Source organism: Mauremys mutica, chromosome 1, assembly GCF_020497125.1.
Source record: "Mauremys mutica isolate MM-2020 ecotype Southern chromosome 1, ASM2049712v1, whole genome shotgun sequence".
In the NCBI taxonomy this organism is placed as follows: Eukaryota; Metazoa; Chordata; order Testudines; family Geoemydidae; genus Mauremys; species Mauremys mutica.
The window spans coordinates 249,580,499-249,595,955 of record NC_059072.1 but is presented as its reverse complement, the minus strand read 5'-3'; the positions used below and the strand labels follow the sequence as shown (position 1 = coordinate 249,595,955).

The 15,457-nt window shown below is 40.1% G+C and overlaps 1 long non-coding RNA gene across 2 annotated transcripts in view; it reads left to right on the top strand.

The window, feature by feature from the left end:
• The window catches only part of LOC123364384, a 30,980-nt gene extending 15,964 nt beyond the window's left edge, over positions 1 to 15,016 (top strand). Inside the window, exons 2-4 of one of the 2 annotated variants that reach the window (XR_006577083.1) lie at positions 122 to 339; positions 6,800 to 6,969; positions 14,640 to 15,016. This is a non-coding gene — a long non-coding RNA (uncharacterized LOC123364384). The other variant, XR_006577088.1, reaches the window with a different exon arrangement.
• Positions 15,017 to 15,457: the final 441 nt, after the last annotated feature.

The following is a 15,457-nucleotide window of genomic DNA, read 5'->3' as shown; positions in this document are numbered from 1 at the left end:
AATGCGGCCTCACTGTGGAAATGGCAATTAATTCCATTTGAGCATGACTTTTAAACTGCACAACTGACTGTTACAAGTTATACTTCTGAATGGACCCTAATTATCTATTGTTTTTTTATAGGCCGCAACAATGTTCTCCAGCCTTGTCTATATGGATTTCAAAAGCTCTGTGTCTCCAAGTAACACTTCAGCATCCTTTGTGATGGGATCCCTTGTGTGTGAGCATCATCATCAGTCTCTAAGACAAATTTTTTTTTTAACTTTCAGTATTTGTGAAGAGATTGCTAGATCTCTGTTCAGAGCTTCTCTTGGTGCAGAACTACTCCACTGAAGAGATCGGTGAGCAAAGCCACTGTAAAATATGGCCCATATTGAGGGCCTGTACTGTGTACTGAGGAGTGGGCATTTAAACCAATCTCCATTGTAACAGAACTGATGAAAATCACCTGCTGTCAGATTCTCTGGTGGTATAAATCAGCAGACATCTATTGATTTCAGTGGAGCTGCAGGATGCTGATTTGTACCAGCTGAGGATCTGGCCCCTGAATTTTTGTGAGTTCAGGTTCTGCAGACAGATGAGTATGATCTGACAACACTGTATTGCAACTCATATACTGTCACATCATGCCCAGAGAGTCCTGTGCTTTGGGATCCCATTCCGAAAGAGGGGGAGAAGCTTGGATTCTGGTTATGATTCTTTACGGTAAGAAGTAAGAAGATAAACTTCTCTTGTTGCATCTATGCTTAAATCCAGTCTTCCAACCATGGGGTTAAATTCTGTGTTCCTTATTCAGACAAAACTCTCTTTGAGGTTTACAGAATTAAGAGCTACAGAATTTATCTAAGAACTGTTGGATCATACCCCATTTCTGACCTCAAAAACGTTTTACTTTCATTCCTGTATTTTATTTTTGTAGAGATTGTTTCCTGCACAAAAATGTGTGATGGCTTTGTGATGTGGAAAAATGTTTACTGGGACTAGTTTAAAATGACATATGATATTCCTTGCCTTTGTGTTCTAAGCCAAATTTGAACCCAGGTATTCATTCCTCATTTGAACACAGACATTATCTTGTTCTACAATCTAATCACTTATACTCTTGTATAACTTGTGCTGGAAGCACACACTGGTATTTTGGCTCTGAAATGATTTCATTGTTAGGCTGAGTGTGACACAGATGGTAAAATTCTTTTTATGATTCTTGCAACTTCATACTTATTTCATTAGCTCATTATTTATATTAAAGGGACATCATCAACTTGAAATCTGCTTAGTTTAAAAAAAAAAAAAAGGTTGAGAGTAGTTTTAGGTACCTGCCTCACAATCTGCCAGTTTTTGTGGATTCAGTACCACATTTTTTTATTTAAAAAATGTTTTTGTATCCCTAGCTGCTGTGTGACAGATTCACACAAACAACAAGAAGAAAGAGTCTCATTTAAGTGATTATAGGTGAGAAGCAGTGAAACTGACTATGTGCAAAGTGATGTGAAATGCACAAAGTAAAGAAAACGAAGAAGATAAAAATAATTTCTTTTTGCCAATCTCTTTTAGTTAGACTAATGTTAGGTGTTACTTGTAATAGCAGCAAGGAAACAATTTTCAGATAGAAATGTGCTTTCTATCCAAAACTGTCTCTTTAGTACACAAATATAGCTATTAAATAAACATTAATTTACTCATTCAGATCAATATTCAGAACCAGGAGTGAACCAAACCATAACAACTTTATTTTCCCATTAAATATGGTGTGATTTAAAATAAATTCAGCTAGCCCTAATCATTCAGCCCCATATGCTGGAAATGAAAAGTCACCTTAAACCTGATGCAGACTGAAAAAATGGGAGCAGAGATGTTCAAAAGATACAGCATATGAGGACAGATCCTCAGATGGTGTAAATCCATGCTGCTCTCTTGAAGTCAACAAAGCTATGCTGATTTACCCCAGTTGAGGTCCTGGCCTGTCATTTTAAAGTCCCAGGTGTTATGGTGAGTTTGTCCATGGGGTCATATACTGATCCTGTTCATTAAGGTAAAGTGGTGAATGTGATATTTTTCATTTTAATCAGGACAAGAGAAGTAAATGTGGTCAGGAAAAATCTAGTTTGAGGATTTTGTTTTCCTGAAAACTGGGGTCTGTTGGCCTGAATTGTATGGGGTTTTTGTTTTGCCCTGTCTGTGTTCAGTGGGCTGAATCCTCCTCTGACTGACATCCCTTGCAACCCCACTAATTTTGATGTCTGACAGGTCTGTTTTAATCTGTTTAATCTGTTGGAACTCCCACAGCAGGATCTGTAGAAGATTTTTCTTTCTGTCCCCTGTCTGAGGTGCAGACTCTATTGTCTGTGTGTTGGGGAGCAGGGTTCCACTGTGTTAGAAAATCTTTTTGCCAAGGAAAAAGTGATAAAGAATTAAAAGGGAGGGACTATAGCTATGGTTAGTACTGAATGCTGCTACTATTGCGCCCTATGCACTCAGCAAATATTTAGCCTCATAGCAACAAGAAGCTTTTTTTTTTTTTTTTTTTTAAATTTCCAAACTTAAAGGGTAGATTGTATCTGGCCACTGCATGTTTGCACAAGTGTAGGGGAGGGCATGAAAAGTCTTCACTGCTCTCATTCAGTGGCTGGGAACAACTGTCCCTAACAGCAGGGACAACTGCTCCCTTCTAGTGCTCCTGAGGCACTAGCTACCCCAAAAGGGAGGGAAAAAGAGGAGATAGGGTTAAGTTCCCCATCCTTGCACATGCATGCAAGCAAGGGCATGCTGCACCTCTTTAAAGGTTGTAGTGGAGATATGCTCTCCCTGTAGAACAATGTTTCAGAGTAGCATCCGTAAAAAGAACAGGCGTGCCTACACAATGCCTCCTGTGCTCTCCCGGGGGGAATAAAGCGGTGCAAAGCCCTTTACACAGGTCCAGCAGCACTCTAAGACTGTATTGGAATGCACACTCAGGAGAGAGCTGAGCTCGAGTTGTGCTGGGGGTCAGCTGTAACTTTGGTATTTCCTGATGTTACAGGGTTTTACTCTGAAGCCTGAACATTCTTCTAACAGTTTATTAAAAAATGAATGATGTTGTTATACTTCCCCAATTGAGTAGAGCTGGCTGAAGCTTGAAAGGAGATTCAGTCTAGATGCACACCCATATGTTCGGATGCATATTTGAACCTTGTCTGAACTGTCCACACTGCTTGTACTGGAAAAACTGTGCTATAAGCGTGATGAGAATAGGCTATCATGCAAGTATACATTTGGGACAGAAATATTGCAAAACCAGCCTATGTGGTCCTGCTGCCTTCAGTCTTCATCTTGAGTGACATTATTAAATACAGAGGCACAGAAAATAAAAATAGCAGGTGAGTGAAAGGAAGTTAATCTCTGTTTTTCCAACCCCAATAAAAGTTAGATTAGGGTTTAAGTTTAGGCTTTGATTCAAATTTTAGTGGTGGTGGTGGTGATCGAGGAAAGAATGTTTTTGTTTTAGTTGAATTGGTTCATCCATCCTTGACATGCTTATGGTTAAGTGTGTGCCCACTTCTGTGACGCAATGTTAAAAAAAGTCTGTACTTCTTCTTTAAGAGCTATCCCTTCTGAGAAAATTAGGGCTGACTATAATAGCCTGTCTCGATTGTATTCAAGAGAATGTGGCATAAAACCAGTAGGAAGAGAGAGGATTTTTCCAAAAATGTGCTTCTGTGGTGAGTCTTGCTGCTCATTGTCATCAAAAGCAGGTGTATCATCTATGTCTGTTGCCTGGGTACGTTTCTGATTGTTAATTAAACAAACATATTAGTAAAATACAAATACTGGGTGACACTGAATTTTAGCCAAGAGTTCTATCCTTCCTGTGCACACTGGGGATTTCTTTTCTAGTACTCCTGATTCAGATTAGTTTATTTCTTAGTGGCACCATAATCAGTGGAATTATTTCTATTTGTTTTCCCACTGCTAAAGTTTCAGTGTCAGTTAATAAGTGCTCAGGAAAACAAAGGCCGTGTTTATGGAACAAAATCCTCCCTTTTTTGTTGAATGCTAAATTAATAAATGGTAGTTAATGATAATTGGTAATTGTAATTAATGGTAATGGTAATTAATGGTAAATTAATTTAGGGATCTAGCTAAAAAACTGTAGCTAAAAATCCAGACTCCACTCTGGCCTGAGTGATCTTGGGAGATGCACAGTGGGCAGGTGGGGAGAAATTTCCCTCTCAGGCCACAGTATAACTGTGGCATTACTCCATGAATCTACGTCAGCCCAGTGAGTGACATTGCCTATGAGGGGCACTCACACTGCATCCCCATTCAGATACAGTTCTCCTGGCCTCACCCTGTCCTCAAACTGCTCATGCTCTGTCCCCTCCCACTCCCTTCATGCTGTTGCACAGACAGTATCTTGCTCACATTCAGCTTGTCTTGAAGAGCAGAATGATTCCACAGCACAGAGGCCCTTGGTAGTTGTAGAGGAGAGACCTGGATTTACACATTAACATACTAAAGACTAAATTCAGTCCTGAGTTAAAGACCCATGATGCTTCACTGAAACCATTGGGGTAGCATGGAATGACTATCAGGGCCAAATTTTCCCTAACAGTCTGAGTTACACATACATACACTTTGATCTTCTCAAAAAGCATGTAAGTAAGAACTGACCTTTCTATGTCAGTTGTGAAAAAGCATATTGGCTGGGTTTAGAGAGATGTACAAACTAGAAAGCTGGACATAGACAAATGTGCATTTTTTCCTAAGAACACATTTACAGCTGGAATTCTACACAGCATTATAGTTAGAGGAAGCAGATGTGATTATAGTGTTCAGTGGCAATATCAGTTAAGCTCCTTCCTAACGCATAATGGGATGTGAGGCCATTGATTTTAGTAGTCCCCAAAACATTATTTCCATTGAAATGCCTGCTCTTGAAAAGTTGCAGTCCTTCATGTATATGGTGCACAAATGACAGAAAGTTGTGTTGTGGCTCCTTTAAACTGTATTGAAGTGTCTGTAAAATAGGCATGGTGTCCCTCCACTCTTAGGAGTACCCCTGGCATATGGGGCCTCTCAGCCAGCCATAGAACCAGGGCATAGCATTTCTGCCATGCAGGCAAGGCATTTCTGTGCCCCAGCTATTCTCTGGTAGTGCCAGGGCCCACAGGAAGACCTTAACCACTGGAGCACTAGCTAAGGCAGCCTTCAGTAAAGCTATGTCTACACTACAACCTATGTCGGCATAACTTATGTCACTCAGGGTGTGAATAAATCATCCCCCTGAGCAACATAAGTTACACTGACATGAGCACTCGTGTGCACAGTGCTATGTCCGCAGGAGAGCTTACGCCACTCACAGAGATGCTTTTTTTATGCTGACGGGAGAGCCGGGGCGGCTGTATGTTTTTTGCCGCCCCAAGCAGGGCAGTCAGGGAGCATTCGGCAGTGTTTCTGCAGGAGGTCCGCTGGTCACGCAGATTCGGCAGCAGTTCTGCAGGTGATCTAATGGTCCTGCGCGTACAGCGTACCTGCTGCCGAATTGCCGATGAAGCCACGGGACTGGCAGACCTCCCGCAGAAACGCCGCCGAAGGCTCCCTGACTGCTGCCCTCATGATGACTGCCATGCTGCCCCTCCGGCTTGCCACCCCAGGCACGCGCTTGCTGTGCTGGTGCCTGGAGCCGCCCCTGGGGAGAGCTCTCTCCCATTGGCATAGAGCGTCTTCATCAGACGCGCCGCAGTGGTGCAGCTATATTACCGCTGCAGTGCACTACATATAGACAGACCCCAAAACTTGCTCAGTAGAACTTAATCAGCAAATCTGAGCATTGAATGCTGAAGTGACCCCCAACAGCTCCAGGATAGGGGAGGTGCAAGCTGCCCTTTCCTTCATTGTATTTGTTTGTGGCTTCTTAGAGGTATATGGATATTGGAGAGGGCAAAAGTGGTTAATGGTATCTGACCTGCTTTGTGGTGAGAGTGAAAAACTCAGGGCTGCCCAGAGGATTCAGGGGGCCTGGGGCAAAGCAATTTTGGGGGCCCCTTCCATAAAAAAAGTTGCAATACTATAGAATATTATATTCTCCTGAGGGCCTCTGCAGGGCTTGGGGCAAATTGCCCCACTTGCCCCCCCCTCTAGGCAGCCCTGGAAAAACTTGGAGACACTCCTACAGTTTTGTCCACTTTGGACTCAATTCTGTCATTTGTACTCACATTAAGTAGTACTCTACAAGTAGTCCCACTTTTTTCAATAGGCCTGCTTGCAAAAACAGGCCTTGATCCTACAAACATTCACCTGAGTGCTTAACTTAGATCCATTCATGGGGCCTAGACACATGCTGAAAACTAAAAGGTGCATAAGTGTTTTCAGGATGAGGGCTTTCTAACTTACTCAAGCCTCAGTGGAAGCGAAGTTGGCAGAATACGGTGGAGTGGGGTGAGAAAATTAGTGAACACAAAATCATGATATTTTCTCAGTTTATGCGTTTTCTACTTTTTTCATGAAAACCTGCATACAAAACAGGCACATAATTGTTTTGCTAAGTGAGCCTTGAAAGTAAGAGTCTTGATAGCTGTTAAGTATCTTCTTTCTAGTACAGTATGTTGTCCTTATAAGCTAATCAGTAAAATTTGCTCAGTAGAACTTAATCAGCAGAACTGAGCACATTGTCAGTGCTTAACAAATAAAAGAATGAGAATAATAATAATAATAATTAATAATAACATGAGCTCCTTTTTACACAACCTATCAGACTTTTGCTTTATTTCGAGGAGGGCTTTACTTGCCTCTAGTTAACTTAAGAATTAATATTTATTACAGCTCCATTTACAACAGCCAAGAGGAATTTGAGTAGGAAGGAAAATATCGATGAAAATGAAATTTTGACAAATATTGGAAATGAAATTCAGAGAAAATTCTCATGCTGTTTCACCCATCAACCAACAGTGCATTTAGTATAAGGTTATGAAAGAACAATACTTTTCATACAAGTAAGTGTCCAAATTATTGCTAATAAAAATGGATCTGGACAATTGTTTGAAATGTAAAACACTAATATTTATATGTGATTGTTATTAGAATTACTTTTGATCTCCTGCTGTTCTCTTTAAAAGTTAGATTTGTTAGCTTTTCCTTAGAATGTTGTGACTTATATATGTTATAAGAGAGGGATTGGATGGCTCAGAGAATTGGTGATGGATCCGGTGCCATTCACCTCTGCATCACCCCTCTAATTTAACACAGGCTGGCAGTGACTGAAAGTTTAATCTAATTGCTGTTTGGTAGTTTATGTGAAATCAATTCATGGTTTACACGCAGTTCCAACAGGACAAGAATCCACATTGTAAAAAAATCTCTGGGCCAGATCCTTGGCTGTTGTTAATCATTGCAGCTCCAGTGATTTCAATGGAGCAATGGTAATTTTCACCAATAAATGGCCATCTATCACAGCTGGCACTAGTTAACATGTATTGTCAGGCTCAATACAGATGACAATGATTCAGTGAGGAGGCAGATTATGGACAGATTCTCAGCTGGTGTAAACTAGTGTCATACCATTGAAGTTAAGGTAACTATACTGATTTACCAGCTGAGTATCTAGCACTAAATGCCTATAAGTGGACATGTCAGGTCAAGTTTGAGCCACAGTTAGAGTTGCTTGCACCACTGATGTTGCACTGTACTGGGTGTTTGACTATAAAGAGAACCTTAATATTCAGGGCTGTCAATGAGTGTTAACTTACAACAACAAAATGTACTGATTTATTTTAAAATCTTGTGGAAAAAAATCTAGGGACTAATTCTACTCTCACTGAAGTCTGATGTGTGTGAGATATTGTGGTAAAATATAAGTGAAAGTTCTAAGTAAGTGTTATGAGAACTGTCCTTTTCTTGATATGTGTACATTGTCCTAACAAATACTCGAATGTGAGTTGCAGATGTGTGATGAGAGAAGAGGTCCCTATGAACACAAATAAACTCTGCTCATGAAAAGCAGCAGTATTTTGCAGTGGTAGCCACAAATGCTGCAATACCACTCCTGGGGTGAACACATATTTATTAAATAACCATTTAATGTGAAACAATATTGTTACCTAGATTTTAAGCTCTCCAAAGAAGGGGCTTTTGGTCCAGATTTTAAAATTTATTTAGGTGCCTAAAGATGCAGATAGGCATCTAATGGGATTTTCAAAGCAGGATTGCTGCTTCACAGTTGGGGAATATGATCCCTTATTCTTTATACTCATATTTGTCTTTAAAAACACCTAGCACACATTTGATGATATATATATATAGTAAATAACAACAGGGGTTCTAAGAAGGACTGTACAAGTAATCTAATAATGTGAGTACTACTGAGGACCCTTGACACATAGATAAAAATTCTTATGAATGAATATTGTATTGTGAAACCCTAACTATATGAATTACAGATTGAGTCCTCTGTAAGCTATTCTTGGTGGCGTCATTCAATGGAAATAGGGAAAATCCAGAGAACGGGAAGGTCCTTAAACACAACACAAGTGGATCATTTCCAATCATCATCGGGTGGGAGCGGGAAGGATTGAAAACTTGCACAGGAGTGCATGCCCTCTGAGAGTGTCAGAGTCTGTTCTGTTGTGGACTATCCCTACTGCAGGATTTTGATGATGGATGTAGTTTTGGGAAGGAGCAGGAGTAGGGAGTAGTTGTGATAGCATAGAGTAAGCGTCGGCAGTGGGTCTACCATTGTGTTGATTCACTGATCATTGATCCTTGAAGCATAAGGATACAGCAGCAGGGTTGGTGCTTCACAGCTGGGGAGCAAGGGTCCGTTTCCCCATCCCCAGTCTCATCATCAAGCTAGGTTACTCAGGTTTGGTACGGGGGAAAGGATTTGGTTCAGAATGAGTAACTGTATAAAGTGCTTCTCATGTAAAATATTAGCTTAATTGCCTAGTAAAAATATAATGATTTAAAGAAAAGTCAGTAAAAACATATCCTCAAAGGACACACCAACCTGAAGACTATAGGAGAGTTTTAATTAAAATAGTAGGTAAAAAAAAGTGTGATGCAATATTATTATTTCCTAACATATCAACAAAGTACAAATGCCCATTTTTAGTGCAATTTTCTAAATGAAAAAGTAAACATTAATATCTTCAGAGATCTTACTGATCCAGTATGATAATTTAGAAAAATATCTCTATTAGGGATAGTTATATATGCTTTTTGTTGGAAATGCAATCACAGAATGTGCACATAACTGCAATCTGTAGACAGATTAAGTAAATTAAATCACTCAATGTCTTTTTTCAATAGCTCTAAAGTTAAAAGTAATTTGCAAAGAAAATACTCAGTTTCAATTGGTTTGTAATATCTGCTAATGATCTTTGGAAAAATTTCTGATAACACACTGGAATTCCCTCAGGGACAGGATTTTGAATAAGTGGATTTTTTAAAAGTCTGAGATGTCATTAGCTAGTGATTTCTTTGAAGTAAAAAGCTGTTAAAGAATAAATTGCATAGGTATACAAGTGAACAGGACAATCATTTTTATGAATACTATGCATTTTTCCACTATGCTTTCTGCCCAGAAAAGAAATAATTCAAAATATAAGCTGCTAGCTGATATAAATATACAGGAATCACAACAGTGTAAGCATTTTGTGCTTATTTTACGCATGTATTAAATCTTTACATATATTTAGAGACTGCTGGTGTAAAAACTCTAGTGTAGGGAACAGTTCTGATCCTTTTCACTGGTTTTATCTGGTAAACAATTTCCTAAAACTAGAGGGCCCATTAGTGATGACTGCATAACTCTTCTGAGCTGTTGCAGTTCTGCAGCAGCCCAGCTCCACCATTTCCCTGGCAACCATTTCCCTCCTCCCCCAGTGCCATATATGGCCTAACCTGGGGTTAAGGGAAAATGGTACCGCCTCTGCTGTTCCTGCATAGAGAGATGGTAAAGGGACCCAAAGTGGTCTCCCTCATTCAGTACCAGAGTCTACTGACATCTCCTAAATGGATTAGATGGGAACACTGGCCAGAAGCCCCCACCCCCTACCCCATGCAGATAATTGGGGAAAGAGGAACCACACAGGCACTATCGACCCTCCAGCCCTCTCCCGCTCACAAACACCTGTTTCATCCAGGTGCTCACTGAGTTCTTCTCCAGTCCTTGGCCCTCTTTTTTCCTGCCCTGCAGTTCTGTGGGGGCTATTATACCCCATTTCAGCACCCGGATCGCTGCAGCCTCCGTCTCCTGTGCAGGGACAGAAAGGAGACAGGATATGCACAACTGTGGTGAATGGGATGCAGAGACATACTCTGCATAAGTTCACTAGTCTTTTCTGGGCCTCTGCAGTTCCTGTATACAATGGCTCCAGACCTGCCCTAGCCAGTCCATCGTTGGGCAGATCAGATGGCTGTTGACCTTCCATACACAGGACTTCTGTGCCACTGAACATTTGTTTGGGGAATATTGGAACCTATTCATTGCTATACCTGAACAGACCAATGATCCATCAAATATGGTGTCTTGACTCTGACAAAGGCCAATACCTGATGTTTCAGAAGCAGCTTATCCCGCCACATAATGCACCTAATTGTACAATGTTTTATCATGAGGACAATGTCCTCCTGACCCCAATTTGTGACTAAAGGCAATGGGAATTGTGCAACTAAGTCATTCACATTTTTGAAAATTCCACCCAAATGTGAAAACAACAGCACAAAAAGAAGTTACTTGCCCAGGGTCACCTATCAGGTTTGTGACAGAGTTGATTCACGGCAGGGGCTCTGGCAGGTGAAAGTCCTCCCAGAGAGGAGGCTGCAGTGATGCAGAGTATCTGCTTATAGCAGGCCCATAGCTGTGCAGAGCAGCCACAAGAATGGTTAGGGTTCAGTGCATCTTGTAAACTGTCTCTGGCAACAGAGGTCTTATGAAGCACTGGTCACAAGCAGTTCTCCAGATGGAACCATCATGGTGCAAATATTATTTGCACCCCCATGGGGTAGCTCTCTCCCGCAGCATAGTCCTTGTGTTTTTAATCTCTTCTCATGAAATTCCCCTCTCCTTTGCCTTTCATCATTTTTATTGCCATTCACTGGACTTTTTTTATTTCTGCTATCTCTTTTCAGGGATGAGGTGACCAATCTTCAGTATTCAAAGCGAGGATGTACCACTGATTTATATAATGGCATTTTAATATTTTCCATATTATTTCTCTAAAACTGTTCTTCCTACAACCCCCATAAGATTCTCTTTTTAATTCTTTGAACTACACTTCCTTTTAACATCTGTAGTTTACTCTGATCAGTTTTTGACAAAGGAATAAAAGGCTTCATTTTTCACATAGGATTTTATTTATTGTGTGAACTGTAGAGAAGAAATTGGTTAACTTACTATTTAAAATTCATGGCAATATAGTTACAATTGGGCAAAAATTTCATTATCAACCCTTATTTTAGTGACAGATATTTCCTGTAAAAATGTAAGTGCGGATGAAAGTTGGTATACCACGTCTCAGCTCAAGAGTGTGTTTTGTGCATGTATATTTTGTCATATACATACATCACTAGACCGTGTGCATGTAAATTAGGCCAAATTGAGTCCCCTGTATGTGCTTACTATACTTATTGTTTTTTTAAAAAGATCTATACTACATACCTATTTATCCAGTTAACCAGAAATATAGTTAAATGCTGATCAATGGATAAACTCATTACAGCAGCATTTTATTTGTCCACCAGCTGCATTCCTGCTATAAGAGGTATTCAAATAAGAGGGCTCTAACATCTTATGAAACATCTTTTGGTTTAATAGCTAGAAAACATTCATTTAACTCTTCTGTAACTGAATCAAATTTTCCCTGAAATGTATTTTTAGGTGCATTAGAAGTTTCTTTTTTTCTGGTCTCTAGTTCCCTTACATGTATTTCTGAAAATGGTAAATGCATCTTTCCCCACAAGCATAAACATGGGTTAAAATATCTTTACAGTACTCAGGAAGTTGTTCTGGTTTGTTGGGTAAGTAATACACTCACTAAAATCATTTGGGAATGATTGGGGTTTTCCTTTTTAAAACAGTTCAAACAGGAAACAAAGACATTAACACTGACAGAGACAGGGAGGGCTCATTCCAACTCCCACTGGAAACATCCATTGACTATAGTGGAAGTTGGATTGGGCCCAGAGAAAATAAATACATTTGAGTTAACAATGAGTTTGTAGTACAAGCCAGGAAAATTACAGACTCACATAAATTAGCAACGTGCAAACCTTTAGGACATCCAGTCCAGCTCCTTGCCAATGCAAGATTGTGTCTTATGGCATATTTTCTACTGTTTTGTACATCTAGATTAAATGTCCCAAGTGATGGCGCTTCCCTAGGGAAACTATTTCACTGCCTAATGGATCTTGATGTCAATTTTTTCCCTTTCTTAATGTCATCCCATTACTTCTAGTTATGTTCCATTGAACCTCCTTAAATAATTCCTTTCCTTCCTTGGAGTTATTTCCTTCAAGTATCTTTAGACTATTATAATGTTCCTCTTAGTTGTCAGTTAGCCAAGCTGTGTATACATATTTAGCTCATTTAATCTTTCCTGATAAATCAACCCCTTCTTTCCCCTGGTTATTTTTCTTGCTCTTCTCTCAACACCCTCTAGATTGTCAGTGTCTTTTTGGTGACAAGGTGTCTTGAGGTGCTGTTACTGCTCTGAATTAAGGATTGATTTTGCATGGTGCTGAGCACCAACTGTCTTTGATTTATACACTCTGACACTTTGGTGGTGACTGTCCTAAAATTCCTATACAGGCAGACAGATTGACAGAGAACCTTTTTCAAGATCATTCCCTTACCTTCACTTTTTCTTATTCTGTTGGTCACTATTACCTATAGTCAGGAGTGCAAGTAGGGAGGTACCCTCCTGTACGCAGTACCGGCAAGAGATTTTTAGTGGGTGTGGGGTACCGGAAAGACTTGGGGCTAGCTCCCCCCTCTGGAGGAAGTGGTGCTGTGCTCTGCTCTTTAAAGGAGCAGAACATGGCTAGGGAGGGCATTCATTCTTTAAATGGCTTTAACAGCACAATACATATGCTAACAAACTTAAGCAAAGGCTTTGTTTAAGTTTGTTAGCATATGTATTGTGCTTGTATGTTGGTCAGGAGTCTTCAAGAGGGGAGGGGTGGGGGGGAAGGTGTTTAAACAGTGTTTCTGATTCTGTTGCTCCCCATTGGTCTGAATTATCCATGACACCCATACTGCATTACATCAAGTCCAAATCATTAGAGGAATGCCTCTGCCTGCACTGACCAGAGGATGTTTGGATTCTGATGTCAGCCCAGTTCTGCAGTCTTACAGGAATCAGGTGTTGTCCCCAGTGTACACAGAATTCTTTTTCTCAGCCAAACTAGTCTAAAATGCATTTTGTTAACTGGAACTGGAGCAGCAAAATAAAGAAAACAAATGCCTCGTTTTCCAGCTTTGTGAGTGAGAGAACTATAAGTGAAGATTTTAATGCTGGACGCTGATGGCCTTAAACCAGCTGCCTCAGGAATCTGCCAAGAACTTTGCTGAAAATATGTTCCTCATCTTAGCAATAGAGCTAAGACTTATCACACATCTGCCCACCTTTATTCGAATGAAGCTCCTTCTGATCTGACAGCTCAGGCATTGTCAGTTTAATCCAGAACAGTTTACAAACTTGGAACCTAATCCTGTAAACCCTTAATCATTTGCTCAATCCCACTGAAGACCATGGGACTATTTGCATGACTATGGACCACATTTGTGGGCTGGTAAGAGTTTCAGGAGTCTGTTCCTATAAAGGAAGTTGAATCCCCCATTGAATTGCAGTATTTGGGTATAATACCATAATGCAGTTTAGGATACAGTTCTACTTAAATTTTGTCTTTTAATAAGTCAGACATATGCAGAAATGGCTCCTCACCCAACTCCCATATTTCATATAAACAGACTGAAATACTACATATTTGGGGGGGAAGTGAGTAGTTAAGCATGTTGATGTTTGTATATACAAAGTGGTGTGTCGAAGGGGACAGGGAGAGCATGGGGGGCCCTGGGCTAGGGGCAGGGCAGGGAGGAATCACATGGAGGGGCACGTGGAGAGGTCACGTGCTCCCCCTTGTGTCCCTCCCATGAGTGCAGTACCGGCAAGAAATTATTTCTACTTGCACCACTGCATATAGTAGTTGAATCAGTCAAGCCAACTGTTTTAAAAAGTAAATTCACACCATTATCATTTTCTTTTTTACACAAAGGCGTGAGATAAAAATGACATGGACACGTTCATTTTTGAAAATGTCCAGCTTCTGGTGGTTTATTTGAAAATCTACAACTATTGAACATATTAGCTTGTCTAGTAAATAGGTGTAAGAGCTAGCGTAGTCTATCATAGAAAATATTATGTTGCTAGTCATAAGCCTAACAGTTCACTTCAGGCAATAAATCCTGATCAACAAACAACACTTCTTCGGTGCTAAAAAAGATCTTGGTTGTAACTGAATGTCTTTACCAGAGTATTCTGTTGGATTGGAGGAATATCATTTTCATCCACACTCTTTAAATTTTCATTAAGGAAAGCTTTGGCTACTTGCAGCCTCATCTGGTCATGTTTAATGATGTCTGCTAACTCGTTCTTCTTTGTACCAGCAGGGGCTTCTTTAAATTGGTCAGCTGCGTGGGACATTGCTTTCAAGAGTTAATATCTTTTGGATCAGCCTTTTAAAATAATGGCTCCTAATAAGTTCATTTATACCTACAGCTTATTTATCTCCTTTAAGCAATTCAAACTGCTGTCAGCATAGAAAAAATTACCAGTAAAAGTGATGATAGTACAACTTGTTTAACTTTACCCTGTTTCACCTAATACAATTCAGAGAGAGATAGTATTGATGAGATATTTCTGTTGGTTCATTATGCTGAAGCCATCTTTCTAAGAGGTTGGGATAAATGTTCTTTGCTATTTGATTATGCTGCCTATTGCATTATATATTTTTTGCATAAAGTTTTGTTTCATATGGGGACTCCATGGCCCAAACCATTAAAATATGTATATGTGATACACAGAGTCCTGTGTTTTGTTTTTTATTTATTCCTATGTAGGGTATGCACCGCCTATGGCTGACTTATTATATAATAAAAACTATTACAGTAAAACCCATTGTGGAGTTATCTGCAAACTATGACAATGTGCCTGTTTATGTGGAAAATATAGACATACGCACACAGATCCAGAAGAACAAATTAGGACATGTAACAAGTGGGTGCAAGTCCCATCTGCATAAATGGAAGCTCTATGGCTGAAGCCAGAGAAGAATTTGCTCCATAGAAGACAGGTGAGAACCTTTGGCCAATGACACTGACAGGCAGCCATATGGCATGTCTGGGTAGTGGAGGCCACTTTTTATCACAGCTGGTTCACAACAGAGGTGTGCAAGCTCTTTCCAGTTCAGTTCAAAACAGACTTC